General features: G+C 53.1%; 1 protein-coding gene across 3 annotated transcripts in view; it reads right to left on the reverse strand.

The window, feature by feature from the left end:
* DLGAP4 (DLG associated protein 4) overlaps positions 1–13,105 on the reverse strand; it is a 192,912-nt gene that overhangs the window by 127,282 nt on the left and 52,525 nt on the right. For 2 of the 3 annotated variants that reach the window (XM_059133301.1, XM_059133303.1), the window contains exon 2: positions 9,665–9,880. The exons of the other annotated variant lie outside the window; for it this stretch is intronic. The gene's annotated coding sequence lies outside the window, so the exon portion shown is untranslated. The remainder of the gene's footprint in view (positions 1–9,664; positions 9,881–13,105) is intronic. 3 annotated transcript variants of the gene reach the window in all.

Below are 13,105 nucleotides of genomic sequence, written 5' to 3' on the forward strand. Positions count from 1 at the left end.
CTGAAATGCCCCCAGTATTCCCTAAGTAGCTACCACTGTAAGAAAGAAGGAAAGAAAAACACAAATATTTATGGAGCCCCTACTATGTGCCAGATGTTGTTCTGGAGCAAATAATAACAATGATGGTAATGATAATAGCCCTAGTATTTGCTGAGCACTTCGCATGTACCTGACATCATCCTTAGGGCTTTTAATCAGATAGACTATTACTATCCCCATTTTACAGATGAAGAAAAAGGCTCAGAGAGTTGAAGCCACCTGTCCAAGGTCACAGAGACAACAAGCAGTCTTGAGCTCAGATCGCTCTAATCTAAAACCTGCTCCTCTGCCAGGCAGAGCTGGGCAACACCCTGGGGTCTGGGAGGAGGCACTGCTTCCTCCTGCAAACTCCTGCTGATGAACGCAAAGCTGGAAGCCACCACTTCCTGACCAGGGGCTCTTCTGGGTTAAGACCGGGCTGGTAAGACTTACCCTCATCTGCAAGGCTGTAGACCAGTGCTCCAGCCCCCAGGAGGACCAGGCCCAAGGAGTCTCGGGCTGGACGGAAGTCCGTGAGCCTGGGCTCTGCTTCCGTGGTAAGGCTGAAGATTTTCCCAACAGCCGGGGCCAAATTTATCTGCCAATCCCCCGAAGAGCTGATTCCAGCGTCTGTCTGGAAATGTCAGCCCGTGTGGTTGGAGGAACACGGGGAGAGTTTTCCTCTAAATAGCAGGAAGCATATGGGAGGCGGATGGCACCCGCCGCCCCAACCTGCCAACTCTCACTCAAGCAGGAGCTAAAAGGGGCCCAGAAGGGTCTGGAATTCCTACCACCTCCTGGGGTGGGGGAGGAGCTGGAGACAGAGAGAGTGGCAATGAGAAGAGCCTGGAGCAGGCCCTGAAGGCCAGGCAGGCAGGCAGGAACACCTGACTGACAGACAGCAACCCCCGAGGCCCTCAGATGGCAGTGATACACCCCAGAATTTAGCATAACATCAACAACAGTAATAACAGTCACCGCAGGGACAGTAGCACTTGCTCTGCGCCAAATCTGGGTTAAGCACTTTATTTGGATGATTTCACTTCAACTTTGCAACCAACTCTAAGATAGGTGCTGCTGTTTTTCCTACATTACAGATAAGGAAACAGGATCAGAGAAGGAAAAACATGAAATCAGAGATTCTTTGGGCTGGAAAGGACCTTCCGTATCCTTAGCTGAATCACAAATACTCTACAGACTCTTCCATCAAGTTGTAGTGCAGCTTTTTGAATATTCCCAGGGATGGGGAGCTCATTACCACCCGTTAGCCCATCTGCAGAGAGCTCTTTGTATCCAAAAGGGTTTCCTAGCCCAAGCTGGAATCTCCTTCCTTAGAGGTTTTCCTGTGAGTGTCAGACCCAGACTCAGTCTTCCCTGAGAGAAAGAAAAGCAGGGAGTAAGGCCGCTCCAGGTCTCTGATCTCCCTCTGCAGGTGACCAACCTGGTTCTTTGTTTACTCTTGGACCCCTCGCTATGGTAATCAGAGTAGCCCCCCCCCCCCCCCCCCCCCCCGCCACCAGCACTCCCTTAGCAGTTCCTCCCCTACGCACACCCTCCTCTGACCTTCCTCACAATCCCTGGGGAGGTACTGTCATCACCCCCGTTTTACAGAGGACAAACTGAGGCTCCAGGAGGGGAAGAGACCTGCTGGTCATTCAGTGAGGGCACAGGGACACTGGGCTGCTGCTTTAAGTCTCATGAAAGCTGAAGAGGTACCTGCTGGCCACCTTGGGGACTCGCTTACTGACACTCAACCAACCGTTGCCAGGGTTCACCTCGATGCTGGTCCACAAGCCCTCCAAGACCACGCCACCCTTTTCCCCTGCCGTAACACCCACTAAGTCCCCAAGCTCTGTGAAATCTCCCTGCCACATGCCTTTCTGCACCATCCCTATGGTCTTGCCCTGCCCAATGTTCTCCCCAACTGTCACCAGCCCAATGGCAAGACCTTCTTAATACCTAGACCTACCCTGACTTTGCGTCCTTTTCAAGGCAAGGATCTGATACAAACTTCCCCACTTAATAGTAGAGGCCTTCCCAACTCTGGCTCAGGTGACCTCTCCAGCTCCCCTTGCCCTGACACCTGGGGCTTAAGAGCTTAGCGGGAGGCACGTGAGATCTTTGCATCACCCACTTCCCCAACCTGGCTCACCCTTCCCAGATGTCTCCCCTGAAGAACACTTGTTCACCCCTTAAGACTCCTCTGAGAGGGGTAGAGTGAAGTTCTCTGTCCCAGGAGATCACTGATTAATAGACATATCTTTCTGGTAAGTGCATTTGTCTGCTTCCCCTGCCTTCATTGATGGAGATGCCTTCCCCTGGCTGAGCTGCCCCGGGCAGGGGCTGCTGTAATGCATCTTCGTGGCGTGGGGTCCAGCACACCGCCTGACACACGGTAGGCACTAATACATGTTTGTGGGGTGTGAGAGTGAAAGACTATGCATGGGTGGCGGGGCACAAAGAAGTATCGGAGATGACCCGGGAAACACGGCTGGTGCGTGTCACAGCTTTGATGTATCAAAAACAAAAAATGCTGCTGTCACAATAATCAGCAACGTGTGATTAATGATGATTTTGCTGACGGGCTCCAAATTTAGGAGGATATCAGGGGATGTTCTGGGATGCCTGAAGCCTCCAGAATAAAGCTGTCCAAGCCTCAGTAGATGAAATGAGCAGGGCTCACCTACAGACAGGATGGGAGGAAATGATGAGGAGGGCCATGCAGGGGGGGTCAGGGCTGTAAGAGAGTCCTCATTCCAGGCCTGCCTCTAACTTGCTTTGTGTTGTAGGTGGCTTGGCCTGTCTGATTTTTGGCTTCTTATTTGTAAAATGCAAAGGGAATTTGAAGAATTGATGGAAGCAGATGTGTAGTCAAAGATGGAAACACCACCTCTGCTGTCAGGTTGATAGGATTCTGTCCATTTGGGCTCCCAGCAGGGTATGCAGACCCTCAGAGCTCGCTGGTCTTAGAATCCTCTGGCCTGAAAATGCAGGCCCCTGCCAGCCCTCTGTCACATCGTTTGGGAGGGAGACCTCAGTGGCAGGACTGTGGATTGGATCCTGCAAAGGAGCTTCCTAACCAGAGGTAGAAGGAACAAGAGTGAGTTCCCCATCTCTAGGGGTATGCAAGCTGCGGCTGAACACCTCAGGACAGGAATTCTGACCCAAGGTAGGAAAGAATTTAGACCAGTAGATATGGGCCTGACTCCTCCAAGGTTATGCTCTTGTACCAACTAGGCTGAGCTTGCTGACATTTCTTTCCTCCCACAACGTCCCACAATGTCTCCCTGCTGCTTTCAGGGTCAAGTCCAAGCTCTTACTGTAGCATTTGAGGCCCCTGTGTTCTAGGCCCACCACTGCTCTTCTGCTGATGGTTCCCCCACCACATGCCTTGGGGCCTCTGACACATTGTTTCTTCTGCCAAAAGTGTTTCTCCTGTACTCTTCTTGGCTCCTCGGCTTACTGCCACCTCCCGCAGAAGACCTTCCTTGCTTCGAGCTGGCTTTTGTGTTCCCTCAGCCTCTGCATGCACACCCACCTTCCAGATAAATCATCTGCTGGCTCATCTCTTTCTCCCTCAATGATGGCAAGACCCTCAAGGGCTTCCTACCAGGGCCAGCACAGGCTCTTGACACAGAGGGCCAACGTCTCCTGAGCTGAACTGGAACCTCACAGACTCCAATGTTCTGATTCCAAGAGAGACTAGAGCTGCCCCTGTGAGCTTCTGACTGTAAGACCTGGGCTCAGGATGGTTCAACAGTTGTATCATTTCTTCTGATTATGAAAGTCATGCAACTTGGGCAATTTACGTAAGTCCAGGAGGGGGAGTGGGTGGTGTCTGGCCACTTTTGGACTTTTTTTTTTTTTTAAGATTTCATTTATTTATTTGACAGGCAGAGATCACAAGTAGGCAGAGAAGCAGGTGAAAAGAGAGAGGAGGAAGCAGGCTCCCTGCCGATCAGCGAGCCCAAGGAGGGGCTTGATCCCAGGATCCTGGGATCATGACCTGAGCCAAAGGCAGAGGCTTTAACTCACTGAGCCACCCAGGCACCCCACCATTGGACCTTCTTGAGGCCACAGTCTACACAGTACTGGTGGTGTTGACTCACCTCCAGCTGGGGTGGAGAGGGGTGCACAGGCCCGGCTGCCAATCAGAGCAACTGATGGCGGGGGAGGGGCACATCCACAAATCTGACCAGTCAGTGTGAAAACTAGGTCCTGGGCCTTGTGTCTGAGTCTTGCCTATTCCTCAGGGTGGCTCCTTATCGCCTATATGATAGAGCCCTATAAGAACATAGGGATAACCCAGAGGAAGCAGAGTGAGAAATGGGGAGGAGAATCAAGCCCTGGGGAGCCCTTGAACTCTGCTGAGCCCCTGGATTCTGAGGAGCCTGACTTACATCTGGATTGGACCATTTCAAGCCAATAAATTCCATTTTTGTTTACATCAGTTCGGGCTGGGTTTCCTGTCACTTATATCTGCAAAGTACCAGAATGATGCGAGCACAAATACCAGTGGGGTTCCTTCATGTCTCACTATCCAGAGGAACCTGCCACGAACAGTTTGATGGTTTCATTCTGCGGGTTTCTCCGAGCAGGAGCGCACCTGTATTTATACGTATTTGTTTCTAACAAAAATGAGATTATACAATATCCACCATTCTGTAACCTCCTTTTTCCTTAACAATGCACAGCGGACTTGTTTCCATGTCAACAAGTATAGATCTACGGCATTGTCTCTACAGTCACTGAGACTGCCAGCGTCTGGCTGGACGGTGATTTATTTAACCATCTCTAGCTGATAGATAATTGGGTAGTTTCTCATTTGTGACCATCACCAGGAGAGGCTCAGCAAACTTACTTGTAAAAGGCCCTTGTTTGCTCTTGCTGGATTATTTGTGACTAAGATTCTGTGAGTCCAGGAGTTTGACTTCACAACTAGAAGTTTCTCTCCCTGAGATTTAAGATTCTCTGAGTGTCTAGAAAGGTAGCAACTGTCTTCCTGGGCAGGTTTTGTGGCTATCAGAAAAGGCAAATCCAGGGCTAGGGGTGCCCCATAACAGCATCTCTGGCAAAAATATTCACTGACAGGTATGTAAGCAAGTTGGTTAGGAGGTAGCCGGACCTTGGGGGTGGGAGGGTCCAGCCAGCTGTGTGCACCTGGCTAAGCTCCCCACCTCTCTGGGCCTTATCCCCCAGCTCAGGCTGACTTGTAGTGACCAAGGGAAGAGACCAGCCTCAGGGATCAGTCAGCACTGAGAGCCCATGCAGGATGTGACAAGCACGCAGTCTCTGTCACCTTTCGCAGTCACAGTGACAACAGCAGCTGCCCCCAGTGATGTGACACCCGCCTTGTTCTAGTCCTTTACATGCTTTAACTCATGAAAGCCCCACAGCCACCTTCTGATGCTGTTCTTGTCTCTGTTTCACAGAAGGGACAACTTTGCTTCAGAGAGCGAGAGAGTGGCTTGTCCAAGGTCACCCAGCCAAGAAAAGGTAGAGTGAAGGTACGGCCCAGATCTGCTGATGCCCCAGCCCCTGCCTCACCCCATATTACTGCGGTAGGCAGCAGGAGAAGAGAGGTGCCTCAGGCAGCACTGTGGAAGCCCAAATCCCCTGTCCCTCCCCACCAAGTGCTAACACTCAGAAAGGACTCGAGATCTAGAAAAGTATAAAGAAGACAGCAAAGATCTCCCATGCCCCCACTGTGAACAGTTTTCAGAAACACATGCAGCTCTTAAAAAATGATATCATGCTGCCCATGCTGTTTTATAACCTCTTTTTTTTTTTTTTTTTTCCAACTCTACAACAATCGGAAGTTCTTTCCGCAGTGGGAATCTCGGGCCGCAGCCCTATTCCTAACAGCGACAGTGGGCGCCATTGGAGGACTTCAGTAAATGAATCGAACTAGTCTCCTAGTGATGGACATATAGGTTATTCCCAACTGTCCTCTGACGGTCAACAGTCCCCAGTGAACATTCTCTAGCATGTCGGGATCCCTGTCATACTTCAGGCCCCGGCCGAGCGGCCACAGCCTTAGAGAGGCCATCTGGGACTGGAGCACATCAGTCAGGCACCCCCCCACACCCCCCCCCCCCCCGTTCGTATTTGCAACATCACCTGCTAATTTCCTTCACTGCCTTGATGGGAGTCCCTTCCCGTGTGCCTTACTTGTTTGGGTGATCACGTACTATCTGTCTCTTCCCAAGGCTGTGTGCTCTGTGAGGGCAGAGACTAGCAGGGACCGGCACTCGACAAATGTCCTGGGAAGGCGGGAACACCTCTGCGGCTGGTGAAGAGTGAGCACCCCTGCATCAGGGTCTGGAGATGCCCTCTCCCCAGTCACATCCCCAGTACCAGTTCAGGGACCCACAGTCATGGGATCCTTGCAGTTTTTGTGCCTGGTGCCTGACAAGCCAGGACCCCAGCCCCAAGCAGTGCTTGCTGCGTGCGTGGGACACAGGGCACTAGAGTGTGATGGAGCAGCTCTCCCGCTCACCGGCTGTGTGGGCTGGGGCCGGTCATTTCCCCTCTCAAGGCCTTAGTCACCTTATTTGTAAAATGGGGCCAATACCACTGATCTCGCAGGGTGGTTTTGAAGATTAAGAAAGATAATGAATGTGTTTAGCACAGAGTAGGTCCTCTAGAAATGCCAGTTTGGTCCCCATGCAGTTAGTTCCGAGTTTGGGGCTGACCCTGTTTCACCTAGATGACCTCTTTTTATCTTGGATGATTCCTGCGTATGCCCTGGCCTCCTTCGCTGGCCTGCCCCTAGGAATGGCCCATTGCTAGCCTTCAAATGGCTAATGTTCTGCTCAGGGTCAGTCTCCCAGACACATCTATTGCCCATGGCCACGGACCCCTGCCTGCCCTCCAAGCCTTAACAACGCAAGAGACGCTGACATGCACTGGAGGAACAGGTGCAGGAACCTTCTGCCCTTTTGGGCAGACTTCCTCGTCAGAGGAAGCGAGATGGGGTAGTGATGGCCAAGTCAGCCTGTCCAGTTTCTCACCCCACCTCCCCCCGCTTCCCTGGAGCATTCTCTGACCCATAACCAGTGACTTCGCCTCTCTGAGCCTTGATTTCCTCTTCTGAAAAATGGCCACAGTAACAACATCTATGAGGATTCCGTAAGATGAGGTAAAATACTTAGCAAAGAGCCTGATGTTTAGTAATTGCTCAATAAATAGGAACTGTTATGTTAGAACTGCTTTTTAGCTTTTTGACAATGAAATAGAACACAGAGGGAAAGTGCACAAAGCAAACGCGGGGGCACCTGGGTGGTTCAGCCCGTCCAGCATCTGACCTTGGATATCGGCTCGAGTCACGATCTCGGGGTTGTGAGACGGAGCCCCGCATCGGGCTCGGTGCTCAGCAGGGAGTCTCCTTGAGAGTCTCTCGCCCTTGCCCTCTGCCCGCCCCCCGGCTCACGCTCTCTCTAAATAATATAAATCTTTCTTAAAAATGTGGACTGCAATAAATCATCATAAAATAAAGCATTGTGCCACCACCACCTGGGTCAATGAATAGCCTACCGTGCCCCCCCCCCCAATCCTTCTAGCCTCTCCTCACACAGGTGATCCTTTTCCCGACTCTGTTGCTATTATTACTAATAATAAGCAAGTGAAGGAAAAAAAAAAAAAAACATGTGGCTACTCTGTCCTGACCCAACCAGGCTCCCAGAACCCCCCCCCCCCCCCCCGCCGCCGCCTCTGCCCCGGGTGTGGAGACTCCCCATCCGGTTTCCCGACTTTGGCTTTGGCTAATCTTTAAATAACCAGTTTGTTAGCAAAATAGCAGCAAGTAACACCTCCCTCGCTCCCACCCGAGCCTCCATCTTTCCCACAATGCTGACGGCTGCTCTCCCAACTCGTGCCAAGGAATCCCGTTCTCCGTCACTGGGCCACACACACCAGGGGCTGCCAGCATGCTGTTATGTCAGCGGCCATGGTCCTGTGCCTCTGGCCATGCCCGGCTCGGGGCGGGGTGGGTGGGGGGAGATGGGCATGGGCACTGAATGGCGGTCATTTTCAGGAAGGACCAGGATGTCGGTGCCCAAGCCCTGTGCCCCAGGTCCATGTGCCTCAATCTTCCCATGCCTCGATCTCCCACGGGTCGTTGCTAGTCTAACTGAGATCAGAAGAAAACGAAGCACTCAGGGTCAGGCCAGGTCCACAGTCATTGCTCAAGAAATGCTTGCCGTGGTTCAGGTTGCTCAAGCTCTGTATTCAGTCTCTGGGGAGGTCACGCAGAGCCCAGGGCATGACCAGGAGTGCTGGCAAATGACATCCCACAGACACTCACAGCTCTCAGACCATGATACCCTTATCACTTCTTGCAACAGCATCTCAGCCAAATGCAATAGGTGTCTGTGGTCGTTACAGCAGGCGGAGGCCAGTCTGGGGGAGTGGGGTTAGGGGGCAGCTAATTAATAGAGTCATTTCCAAGTTATTAATGAGGCTGGCACTACACGAGTGTGCAGCTCCTTGTTCTTGCAGAAGAAGCCCTTCTACATACATTATATACAGCAAACTTCATGTTTTCTTTTTATTATCCTATGGCATTTGCATATTATACATATTTACGAGTCTTTTCCCTTCTCATAACCACCCCATCAGGGAGGCCGGGCAGCTGCTGGCAGATAAGAGAATTGAGACCAGAGGGGCTGGCCATCCTGCTGACCCGAGCTGCCTGCGAGCTCTCTGGGAGCAGCAGGGACCAGCAGCTGGCCCAAAGGCCAGTGGGCTCTGGGGGCCTGCTGGTGTCCGGGTGCAGGGAGGGGAGAGTGCCTTCTCTCCTCTCCCTCTGCCTTTCTTCCACAGTTATCACTGTGTACCCATTTGGCGCGGGGCACTGTACCCGCTGCTGGCTGTCCACTGGGGAATGAAGCCACCAGAGCTAAGGAGGCAGATCCTAAACCAGCTGAGGGCGAGGGGTGACTGCCGTCAAGCCCCTTGAGCTGCTGGGAGCCTCCGTTTCCTCATCCATGAGCAGCCTCCGGAGGCGGCAGGAGGGTGAGGTACAGGAAGGTAGTGGGGGTCAGGCACCGAAGCTGCCACCGGGTGGGGGCGTGCTGTTGCCAAGGACGACGGGACCAGGTGTGGGTGCTCTGCAGCGCCCTCAGACGGGCGGTCGGAGAGACGCGGGGTGCACCACCCCATCCCATTAGCGGGGACTGGAGGAGTGTGGGTGGAACAGGTTAGAGGGGCGAGAAGGGGGCTCCCCAAGATTCAGGAACTCTGATGGCCTCACTTCAGCCCCTCTGTGGCTCCCAGCATGGCTCACTGCTCCCCTCGCCTTCCTGAGCCCATGTCGCCCACGGCCCAAGCCCCTCATGTGTGGCGAGAGCTACCCTCCGAGGCTGACGGAGTGGGAATTGTGCGCACCCTCAGGCCAACAGCTTCCCCTCCCGGAAAACAGGCGCCATCACTGTGCCCACCTCCTGGGGTGTTGGGAGGACTGAACACGACAAGCAGTTGAACTACGAATTGAGCCCAGACCAAGAAAAGCTCTCACCGAGGTCCCTCTGCCAGCACGTGGGCGCCACTGGGGGGAAGGCTGGGCATCTCCCAGGCGTGCAGAGCGTGGGCGGGCGAGGGAGCAACCCCGATTCTGTGTGCCCAGGCTGCGGACGCCATTACTTACCAACGAGGGAGCTATGCGCAGAGGGATAATGAGAACCAGTCGGGAACCAGCAGGCGTCACCTCGGGAGCAGGCACTGGACCAAAGGCTGGCACGCACATCCCTCCGGGCACACAATCAGAGACTGGCGGGAAGTGGCAGGGGACAGGGGCCCTCCAGCGCCCGGACAGACCCAGTTCTGGCCACCCAGCACCTGGCGGAGAGGGAGGCACCAGCGTCTGTAGGAATGGGGGAGAATGTCAATGAGGAGGTGCCTGGAATAAACCCTCTACCCCGAGATGCCCGGACCGGCCCTGGAAACGCTGGGGAGGGAGACACCATGGAGCGATCATCATAGAAACCCAAGTGTTTGTAAAACACTACATTTTCCAGAGCACTCTGGCATCCCGGCTCATGTGGGCCCCCACATTATTTTTCAGAGGCGTATTTACATGTCATGCATATTTACGATGCCTTTCCCACCACCCACAGAATCCCCACAGCAGCCAGGAAGCCAGGGTTCCAAAGGCTCCAATCTTCCCTGCCACTGTCTTGCTTCTCCCTTCTTTTCCCTGGATGGCGGGGAGAGGGGAAAGGGGCTGGAGTCACACAGGCTTGAGTTTGAATCCCAGTTTGAACTCGCTGGGCAACGCTGGACAGGGAGCTGCCACTTTCTGAGCCTCAGTTTCCTCTCTGTCCCATGGGAATAAGAGCGCCTCTTCTGAGGGGTGCTAATGAGGAGTGAGAAGGTCACTGGAGGGAGAACATGTCGCCTGGCATATGTGCCTGAGAAAGACCCTCCGAAGAGGCTTTGTCCCGTTCCCTGCACTCAGCAGGAGGCCTTTCATGGCATCGCTGCCCATCACCTCCCACATAACGCATCTTGGGCAAGAGGCAGAGGGATGCCAGGTGTCCCTCTCCACCCACCTTTCCCAAACAGGTGCCACTGCTCCTGCTTGGAACTTTAAATCGGCAGGAGCGAGGCCCTTCTGGGAGAAGGAGGAGGCGCCTCCAATCCACAAACCCCCTCCCAGGAGCCTCTTGGCTACCTTGGAGACCTCCGTGGAAGATTCTCAGCCTCTCATTCTACAGGTGGAGAGACTCAGACACAGAGGAGACGGAGCTGACGTGGGGGCGAGAAGCCAGGTGGGGCTAGGATCTGAACCCAAGCTTTCCACCTCACCCCTAAGAGGGGAGGCACTGTAGCAACACAGAGAAAGGGCCAGCTGATGGTGAGGAAGGGTCACCTTCCTCTTCTGGTTACCCCAAGCACATGGAAAGCCTTCTTAACTTCCCTATAGCTGCATCCACTCTGTGCCAAGCCCATAACCTGTGCTCCTCACTGCTCCTCACCGTGTTATCCCTGCTTTTCAAGGGAGGAAACTGAGGCTCAAGCAGATTCAGCAATTATCCACAGGCACACACTGAGGAAGAGGCAGGGCATCCAATGCCAAGACCCAGCACTTAACCCCAGTTAGCCCTGCTTCCTCCAGTGAAAAAATCACCAACCAGGAAAACCAGGCATAACTGTCTGGACAAAAAAAAATGTTTAAGTAGCAGAAAAAGAAAATATCAAATTCTCAAACAGTCCTGAATCAGTGGACACAAATTCTTACAAACGCGTACAAGATTTCAAGATACACCATGGGGTGTGAAAATTGCCAGTGCCTGGAAAGCTAGTGCTTGGGAGGGTGCGTTCTCGACCATGTTGTCACTTGTAGCCAAGGTCAGCCAGAACCAAAGCGGAGGGAGAAGCAGTGGTAACAGAGGAAGGTGTCCTGTGCAGGGCAGGAGGGCGGGGACCCTGATCTGGGGGTTTTCCCCCACTTTCTTACTGCAGGACCAGAGCACATTGGCCCCCTCCCTGCTCAGAGTCCCCACTTTACAACAGGTGGGAGAAGCACACAGGACAGCCTCTCAGGTCTCTGCAGCTCTGGTGGTATTAAAGATTGAGACTTCCAACAGGGATGAACCTCTGCAACATTATGTTAAGTGAAAGGAGGCAGTCACAAAAGGCCACAGAGGGTATGATTGCACTTACACAAAATGTCTGGAACAGGCAATTCTGTGGGGACGGAGAGTAGATTAGTGATTATCAGTGGGGGGCTTGGGGCGGGGTGATGGCTAAGTGGTTCATGGTTTCTTTTTGGAATAATGAGAATGTTCTAAAATGGACTGTGCTGATGGCTGCACATCTCTGAATATGCTAAAAACTATCAAATGGTACACTCTAATTGGGTGACTTGCATGGTATATAAATTCGATCTCAATAAAGCTGTTACAACAATCCAACACTAACAAATATTCTGCAACTTCCAAAGTGGCAGCCATCCTCAGGCAATGTGCAGTCCCCTCAGCACTCTTCCGCTGCAGCCTGGGAAACCAAAGAGTATCTTCCTAGAAGCCCCCCACATCCCCCGCAGACCCTCTATTCCAGAGTCTTCATGTTGCACTTCACATTCACCTCCTCCAGGAAGCCCTCCCTGATCTCCCAACTATATTGGCTCCCTGGTTACTGGCTCCCAGGGCATCTTGGGCTTCTCCCTCTTGCCACTTATACCAAGAGAAGAAAATCACTTCCGTGATCGCTGGATGACACTGCCTCCTCCATCATACTGGGCGCTCCATGGGGCCCAGGGCCATCATCACTGGTCATCAATGTCAACTGTACAGTGCCTGGCCTGCAGGAACTGCTCCAGAAATGTTTGCTGAGTAAATGAGTGAATGGAAATTTCAGATCCTGTGATGGACACCTGGCTTCCAGTCCTGGCTCCAGCACACTCTGGCTGAATGATCTTGAGAAAGTCACGTAACTTCCAGAAGTCTCCACGCCTCTTTCAGAGAGTGGCCAGCGGTAATGGGTGCACATAGGCTGGGATGAAGGGATAATGGACATGGAAAGCACTTTGTGAAGTGTCTCCTCCCACACCTGTTTTGGTCGAAGGAACCCGCTCTGGCCTGAGCCTCTCCTAACACCTCTCTCTCCTCCACCGTCCACATCCCAGCCCTCACAACGCCTCCTGATGCAACACCTGCGTTGCTACCAGCACCATGGACAGAGCCACCACCAGCTCCTGCCAGGATTAGACCTGTCCTCTATTATCTAAAAACACAAGTCACAAGTCAGGCCCTCCGCTCCTCTGCTCAAACCTAAGCCCTCCACAGCCTTACTTTACCTCAAGTAAAAGCTAACGACCCTACAGATGCCACAGATGACCCCCTCCACCACCACCAATCTCCTCTTTCCTCTTTGCTCACTCCCCTTGCCTCTGTGCAATTTCCCAAATACGCCAGGCCTATTCTTGCCCCCGAGCCCTCATACCTGCTCTTCTAGCAGTTGGAATGTTGGTCGCCCAGATGTCTGCAAACCCGACCCCCTCTCTTCCTTTAGGACTTTGCTGAGACCTGACCTTGTTGACGAGAGGCAGTCCGGCAGAGTGGTTAAGACTCTTCACCGAAGAACA

Source organism: Mustela lutreola, chromosome 9 (genome assembly GCF_030435805.1).
Source record: "Mustela lutreola isolate mMusLut2 chromosome 9, mMusLut2.pri, whole genome shotgun sequence".
Taxonomy (NCBI): Eukaryota; Metazoa; Chordata; class Mammalia; order Carnivora; family Mustelidae; genus Mustela; species Mustela lutreola.